Here is an 8,642-nt window from a genome sequence, read left to right on the forward strand (position 1 = left end):
TCTGTCTGCTCTTGATACAGGGAAATGTTTTAGCAATCTGGTGGTAATCTATATCCACCAGTGTACTTAGAATCATAAGCAGTATTTTCAATATCAAGAAGAAGAAATTGAGTCTATGACTGGTTATGATGCAGCCAGTGTCACAAAAATTCTTAAGTCTAGAGAAATTGCCATGTGTAATGGAAATGAAGCACATTGAAAAAGAATACTGCAACTTGCATGTCTACGAACTCTGACCATTCTCTGTACAACTAAGACATTTTTCTCTGAATTTCTCTTGAACCTTAAAATTGCTTTTCATAGATAGAAAAGTACATATTATTAATTGGTGGACTCATTTTGATACAATGCCACTATGAAAACATAAAAACAAAAATAATAACAACAGGAAAACCTCACTTTAGAAGAAACACTGCGTCATCTCTTCTATTAACATTTATATTCTCATAAATGGACAAAGAATGTTGGTCGCTGGAACTAGGGGGAAAGAAAAAGACCCCAGGGAAGAAAGTTTAATTTTGCAAAATAAAAAAGTGTTTAGAAATCTAATGTTCAACATATTAACATCGCTTCATGGTGATTTGGTAAGAAAATTTACCGTATCTTCTCATTATAGGTATTACTACACAAACACACAAATGTGTGTCAACATACAGGAGAGGCATATGTAAATAGCCTCAATGACATGATGCATGATTTCATCCAGGATATGTGGTCAAAATGAGTATTATACATCATAAACCCTTTTACATAGTATTTCTTTCTCAGTAAATGTTTTCAATAAAATTTGTGATTTTAGTATGAATAGATTTTAAAACTTACCTTATTTTAGAGAGAAATCTTATGGACCCCTTTCATTGGTAAATGTTCCTATTATTCAAGAAAGACTGTATCAGGCTCCAAAGCACTCAGTTTGCTATTCAAAAACAATGCTCCATAAAATTAATTTCTGATGTGCTCTGAACACTTTTTGAAACATTGTTCATGTTTAATAAGTGTAGTCATGATCCACTAAAGGGAAAGATTAAAAATTAAACTGTGTTCATTTTTATCATCCTCAACACTTAAGAAAACACCACATATTTCATATAGGATTAATTGTGTAAAGAAATTAGTTATAAGCAAGACAGAGTGTTTCTTAGGTTCTTCCCAGGAAACATATTACAGGTATAAAAAGGAGATAAGGTGATGGCATTTAGATGCCTACCCATGACAGGCCTTTACTTCCCTGGGGACTCAATATATCATTCAGGTGTGCACTTCTCTTTGGGGATTATACATCCTCCATGCTTGAGCCAATATTGAACTCTCATCTTCCAGCTACCTTCTCTTGAGGGAATACTGTTGTTTTGGTTATTTCTCAGTTTTTCGCCATGTCTTTTATGTTAATATTTCATAGAGTCTATTCCTAGAGTTTCTTTTTTTATTTATGATGTCTCATTTAATCATAAAACTATAAACTTTTACAAGAACAAATAGATATATTGAATCTATGTATTTTCCCAGAGATGTAATCTGATTTGTCCTACTTAATTAGCAATCATTCAATTTTTCTGTTTTTTTTATTTTTATTTTATTTTTTAGTAAATTTATTTTACAACATCATTTAGTTCAACATAATAGCCACAGATTCCCCTGTTCTCCCACTCTCACCCCCCTCCCCCTCCCCCCACCCCACCCCTCATTCCCACCTCCTCCAGATCAAGGTCTCCCCCGAGAACCGGGATCGACCTGGTAGACTCAGTCCAGCCAGGTCCAGTCCCCCCCTCCCAGACCGAGCCAAGCGTCCCTGCATAGGTCCCAGGATTCAAACAGCCAACTCATGCAACCAGCCCAGGACCCGGCACCAACACACAGCTGCCTCCCAAACAGATCAAGCCAAATGACTGTCTCACCCGTTCAGGGGGCCTGATCCAGTTGGGGGCCCCTCAGCCTTTGGTTCATAGATCCTGTGCTTCCATTCATTTGGTTATTTGTCCCTGTGCTTTATCCAACCCTGGCTTCAACAATTCTCGCTCATATAAACCCTCTTCTTTCTCACTAATTAGACTCCCAGTGCTCCACCAGGGGCCCAGCCGTGGATGTCTGCATCCAGATTCCTCAGACCTTCCTTGGATGGGGTTTATGGCACAACTAACAGGGTGTCTGGCCATCCCATCACCGGAGTAGGTCAGTTCATCCGTCTCTCGACCATTGCCAGCAGTCTTTTGTGGGGGTATCTTTGTGGATCTCCGTGGGCCTCCCTAGCTCCCTGCTTCCTCCCCTTCTCATGTGGTCTTCATTTAACATGGTCTCCTATTCCTTGTTCTCCCTCTCTTTTCTTGATCCAGCTAGGATCTCCCACTCTCTTTCCCTCGACCGTCGCCCTTCATTGTTCCCACTCATGACCAGGCTGTTCATGTAGATCTCATCCATTTCTCCATCTCTGTTTTTTTTTTTTTATTTTATAATTTAATTTAATTTTACATTATCAGCCACGGATTCCCCTCTCCTCCCTCCTCCCTCCCCAACCCTTCCCCCAATCCAACCCCCATTCCCATCTCCTCCAGGCCTAGATGTAATTATTTCCATAGTATGTCATTACATGCTTCAGGTATTCTTACAAGAATTTCTTGCAAATATATTTTTAAATATCTTTCTGGTAGTTTTATTTTTGTTTTTGTTTGTTGGTTATAGCTCTGTGGACGTATGCATGTAGGTTAGACTAGTCACTACTCCCACAGAAAGACTATGGCCCCTAGGTTGTTCTGATTTAAGGAAAAATTCTGTATGTTTGTCTGTTTCTTTTCTTTCCAAAATGCTTCCAGGGATGCTGATCTAACAGTCACTAGAGATTTTCATTTTGATACTTTTGTTCTCAGTGCCTATGTGCTCGGATACTTGACCCTCACATTGTTTGAATATTTTTTAGGAGTTGTATATGGTCACCCAGGTCCTCTCAACAATTCAGTGTGTTGGGTAAAATATATTCAGATTCCATCAAATGACACAATGTTGCAATGAAAATATTCAAGAAGTTAGGGCCAGAAGACTGTAAGTTTCAGGTCAGCATGGCCTGAAAATAAAATAAATTACAAATTGAGTCAAATGATACTCAACATACCAAATTAAAATTAGTCAAAGTTCTTTTTTTTTTTTTTGGCAAAGAATCCAGTTAGTAAATATTTCGTACTTTGTGGACCATAGGATGCTATTCCTGTCTTGTGAAGTGTGTGTGTGTGTGTGTGTGTGTGTGTGTGTGTGTGTGTGTGTTTAGGAAATAAGTGATAATTTATTCTGGAGCCAAGTGTGAGTGATCAGAGCCTGGAATCAAAGATTTGGGTCTTAGCAGATACAATTTTATGATGTGGAAGCAGATTCAGGGAGTATTTATGGTAATAGAACAAGCTATCATTCAAGGCATTTAAAAATGCATTGATAGAAACATTAAATAGATTATAAAAGCAGGCAGAAAAATCTACACTGTAAATCTCACATGCTAACTGCTGTCATTTTGGGCCCTTGCATTGGTGGAGTGTAGAGTTTTGTTAAGTTAATACATTCCAGGGGTTTTTAAGTTTATCAAGGTATTGGATGTGGCAAGTGATGGTTCTTTGGCGCTCTGAAGATAACCCCAAAGATCTTGTAATTAGACTGTCAGATCAACAACATTCCAAATTTTCCAGAGTCATAGAAGCTTTTATTAGTTGACCAGCTTCTATATGGGAGTTCTCCTTTAAGGAATGTCCCATCACTGATGGCCTTGAAGCTGCTCATGCCTGTCTGGCTACCTTAAAATATCAAAAGCTAGCTTACACTCACAAAATCTGCTCTGTTGTGGTATATTTAGCTATGTAAACATGTATTACCATTGTTTATGCCTCAGAATATTACTTTAACTGTGTAAAGGTGTGTTAACATTTTTTTCTGCTGCCTTTAAGGTTGTAAAGATGTATTACCTTTGTTTATGCTGCATCTGTTTAATTATGTAATGTAATGATGTGTTGCATTTGTTTCACCTTGTCTGCCTAAGGCTCCTGATTGTTCTGATAAAAAGCTGAATGGCCAATAGCTACACAGGAGAGGGATAGGAGGGAATCTCTAGAAGGCAGAGAGAATTAATAGAAAAGGAGAGAAGTAGGAGCTAATGAGGGAGAAAGGGAGGGAGATGCTCCAGGGCCAGCCAGCCAGCAGACCAGTATGACATATAGAAAGAAAAGAAAAATCCCCAAGGCAAAACACAAGGAGAAACAGATTACAATAAGAGGTAAGAAAAGGCCAAGCACTAATAAGTGTCCATGTATTGATTTGGGAACTGGCTAGTAGTCCAAAAGCAAAAGCCTGGTACACAGGTCTGTAGCTAGCTCATGAGTCCATAGCTTAAATAACTAGAAAAATCAAGTATTTGTGTATTCTGTACAATTCCTAACATGAGAGAGGGAAAGGAATTACCATACAGAATATGAATGAAAAATCAGGAATGCGGCCAGGCGGTGGTGGCGCATGCCTTTAATCCCAGCACTTGGGAGGCAGAGCCAGGAGGATCTCTGTGAGTTCGAGGCCAGCCTGGGCTACCAAGTGAGCTCCAGGAAAGGCACAAAGCTACGCAGAGAAACCTGTCTCGAAAACCTTCCCCCCCAAAAAAAAAATCAGGTATGCAGAAGAGACTGAAGTATGTTTTTTCAATAAGTGATGTAGATAAATTCTAATTAAATTTTATTTGTAGAGGGATGAGGGTATACATCAGTGGTATCATGTGTTAGCACCCAAGAGGTCCTGAGAAGAAGGTCCAGAAAAAGGAGGAGAGCAAAGAGGGGGAGAGAAAAAGAGGAAGAAAGGAGAGAGAGACAGAGAGAAGTGACTTAGACTCAGACACTGTGGCTGCCAGGTATTTATATAAATAATTCTTATACAAACATCAAGGTTCAATAACTGCAATATTCTTTTTATACATATGTCATTGTGAAACATTTTTTTCTGCATGAAAACTGTGTTTTCAAAGCTTCACTGATTGAAACTGCAATGATTGGTCAGGCTGAAATTTGTAAGCCCAGATGTTAATTACCTTATCTTGGGCTAGCATTAGTCTCACTCTCCAACAGACATTCCTTGCCCAGCTCTGTGTAAAAATAATATCATGTGATTAATAGATAAAAACTATGGAATTAATTAACTTAGGCAGACTACAAATTTCCAAAACCCTAAAGCTAAGAATGTCATCGGAGAGTTTCTTGGGCCTATATCAGAGGCATCTTGCTGTAACTGCCTTTCTGATGTACCTACCAACCTTTTCTAAATTCACCTTGATGTATGACTCCCTTGGTTCTATAAACTATAAAACTTCATGAAACTACTCCCATACTGAAAAGGGGGATTTGAGATAACTTAAATCTGTTTTTCCAGACTATGGTCATTCAAAATGACTCAAGACTGAAATCTTTTTCCCCATCAAGGTAAGAGCTGTGTTTTTTGCATCAACATTGTCATTATCACATATTACTTTGAATTCCTATTATTTCAGTAGGTACCATATCATATACATCCATAGTGATTTCACATGAAATTTGGAAAAGCTCAACTTATAAAATGAAATTATTTTACTATCTAAGCATCTTTATCTCTTACCTAACAGTTAGATATCACAAGGACAAGACAGCTGTAAGAAATTAAATAATTGGGAAGCAGAGCCAGGCAGATTTCTGTTAGTTCGAGGCCAGCCTGGTCTACAGAGCAAGATCCAGGACAGGCACTAAGACTACACAGAGAAAACCTGTCTCAAAAAACCAAAAAAAAGTTATGTGCAAATATGGCAAGTCAAAATTATTTAGATAATGACATAGAATAAAATTTGGCAATTTTTTTTGCATCTAATATTATACTTGTTTCTTAACTTCTTTTTAAGAGGATCCTTCATTAATATAAGCTTAGTTCTATGCTGGCTAAATTTCACTTGAATATCTATATATGATGGATCAAGGGAAGAGGAAATGTTAAGCCTTTGTATATATTGTATACATGTATATGTATACAAACACACACACACAAACACACACACACACACATACACACACACACACACACACACACACACACACACACACACACACATATATATATATATATATATATATATATATATATATATAGTCTGAATTTTAAAGCTAGAAAGCTGTTAACAATCAATGACTCAGGTTAAAAGATGAATGTATAAAAGATGTAGTGACTCTATCAATGTCATGATTGTTTTGGGTTGCTCAAAAGGACTGGAATCTTTTTTTTTTTTTTGCTTTTTATTTTATTTTATTTTTCTTTATTAAGAAATTTTCTACTCACTCCTCATGCTATCCACAGAACCCATCCTCTCTCCTCCTACTCCCAGCCCTCTTTCCCAAGCCACCCCGCATCCCCATATCCCAAAAACCGAGGTCTCTCATGGGGAGTCAGCAGAGCCCAGCTAACTGAGCCTAGGCAGGTCCAAGCCCCTTCCCACAGCACCAAGAAGGTGAAAGGTGTCACACCACAGGTACCAGATTCCCAGAAGCACATAACTTTTTAATACCCACATGTTTATTCAATCATTCTCCAACCTGATGTTCAATGACATTATTTAAGGATAAAAAGTTCTACCAAAGCTTTATAAAGAGTGGAGAGGAAGTATAATCCTTAAAGCTCTATACTGCACATATATAAAATACATACCTCATAAAATAGCTGGTTAATATTTATGAAATAAATATAACAGAAATGGCTGACATAAAAATGTAAAGTGCAAGCCGGGCGGTGGTGGCGCACGCCTTTAATCCCAGCACTCGGGAGGCAGAGCCAGGCGGATCTCTGTGAGTTCGAGGCCAGCCTGGGCTACCAAGTGAGTTCCAGGAAAGACACAAAGCTACACAGAAAAACCCTGTCTCGAAAAAACCAAAAAAAAAAGTCAAGTGCATATTATTTACAGTTGCAATGTAGGTTGTATTTAATAGCCAGTTAATAAAAACAACTGGATCATGAATCACTTGCCTTTCAAAGGGATACTGTGATGTACAAGAAAAGAAAAATTTAGTTCAATTCACACTTGACTACATTCAGAAATGAGAGCCATCTTGCCACAGGATACATGGACAATGCAGAATTACTTTGTGTAACCATAGACAGATTTTTTTATACATCCCATAAAAAGAATGACAAAATGGGTTTAACTAATTAATGCTATCCTTAAATAAAATGAGAGATTTTTTTCCCAAAAATAAAAAATAAAAGGAAATTTATAACAAAATCATCTGTAGGAGCAAAAGTATTTCAATATTCTACAAATGATCAGATTTTTTTTTAACAAAAATAGATAAAAAAGGCAGTCTTGATTAAAGCCATAGAAATACTCATTGACAAAACTATACTGATAAACATTTTAATTTGGTCAAAGCCTCTTCCTGCTAAAGGTTTTTCTCAGGGCGACTTTAACATCCTTGTTTCTCAAGCGATAAATTAAGGTTTTCATCATCGGAACCATGATGGTATAAAAGACAGAGATTTTTTTTTCCCTGATCCATAGATCCAGGTGAGGAGGGTTGAAGATACATAAATGAACAAGATCCAAAGAACAGAGAAACAGCAATTACATGGGAACTGCATGTGCTAAATGCTTCAGCTATGCCTGCAGTGGATCTCATTTGAAGGATGTTAGGGAGGATGAAGCCATAAGAGGTAAAGATAATGACACTGGGCACAATGATATCTTTCCCACCTACAATAAGAATCTCTATCTCATTGACATAAGTGCTGGTGCAGGAGAGCTGCAGCAAAGGGAAAAGGTCACAGAAATAGTGGTTGATGGTGTTCCTGTCACAGAAAGTCAGTCTTAGGATGCATCCAGTGTGGATCATGGCACCAGAAAATCCCATTAAGTATGAACCAAGCATAAGATAGGAACATACCTTGAGGGACATAGTAACATTATACAAGAGTGGATTACAGATAGCCACATAACGGTCATAGGCCATTGATGTCAGAACACAACATTCACAAATGGCAAAAAAAAACAGAAGAAATACAGCTGGGTCATGCATCCCATGTAAGAGATAACATTCTTCCTTACTAAGAAGTTCATCAGCATTATGGGTATGATTACAGAGGAATAACAGAGGTCAATGCAGGAGAAGTTTAAAAGAAAAAAGTACATGGGAGTATGGAGGTGAGAATTCAGCACAATTAAAATGATCAAAGCTGCATTCCCCAGTGCTGTGGTTGTATATATTAGCAGAAAGATTAAGAACTGTGGCAACTGGAGATCAGGGTCATTTGTTAATCCCTGTAGAATGAATTCAGTCACCAAAGAACCATTTTCCAAACCCATTCTTCTTTAAGATAATCTGTAAACACACAAAAAATATTGTGACATTATAAGACCACAAAAAATTACAGCCACAGCTTCTATTACATTTGTGAAGCACATGATAGGAATGCCTATATAGCTGAGTTCACAGAAATTAGTGTTCGTGCTATCAGGATGTAGAGTGATATTTCCCCAACTAGAACATTAAAAGCTAAATAGAGTAAATTAATCACTAGAAATCTAAAAATCTGTGGTCATTGCTGTGACTTGCTATCATGACTACTCAGATATCCAAGTAAGAGGAGGCAGAACAGGTAGAGAATTCCAATCCCTCATC

The 8,642-nt window shown here is 37.6% G+C and overlaps 1 pseudogene; it reads right to left on the reverse strand.

The window, feature by feature from the left end:
- Positions 1 to 7,390: 7,390 nt before the first annotated feature.
- LOC114687609 lies at positions 7,391 to 8,326 on the reverse strand (annotated as a pseudogene).
- Positions 8,327 to 8,642: the final 316 nt, after the last annotated feature.

The sequence above is a fragment of the Peromyscus leucopus genome, unplaced genomic scaffold (genome assembly GCF_004664715.2).
Source record: "Peromyscus leucopus breed LL Stock unplaced genomic scaffold, UCI_PerLeu_2.1 scaffold_1262, whole genome shotgun sequence".
Taxonomy (NCBI): domain Eukaryota; kingdom Metazoa; phylum Chordata; class Mammalia; order Rodentia; family Cricetidae; genus Peromyscus; species Peromyscus leucopus.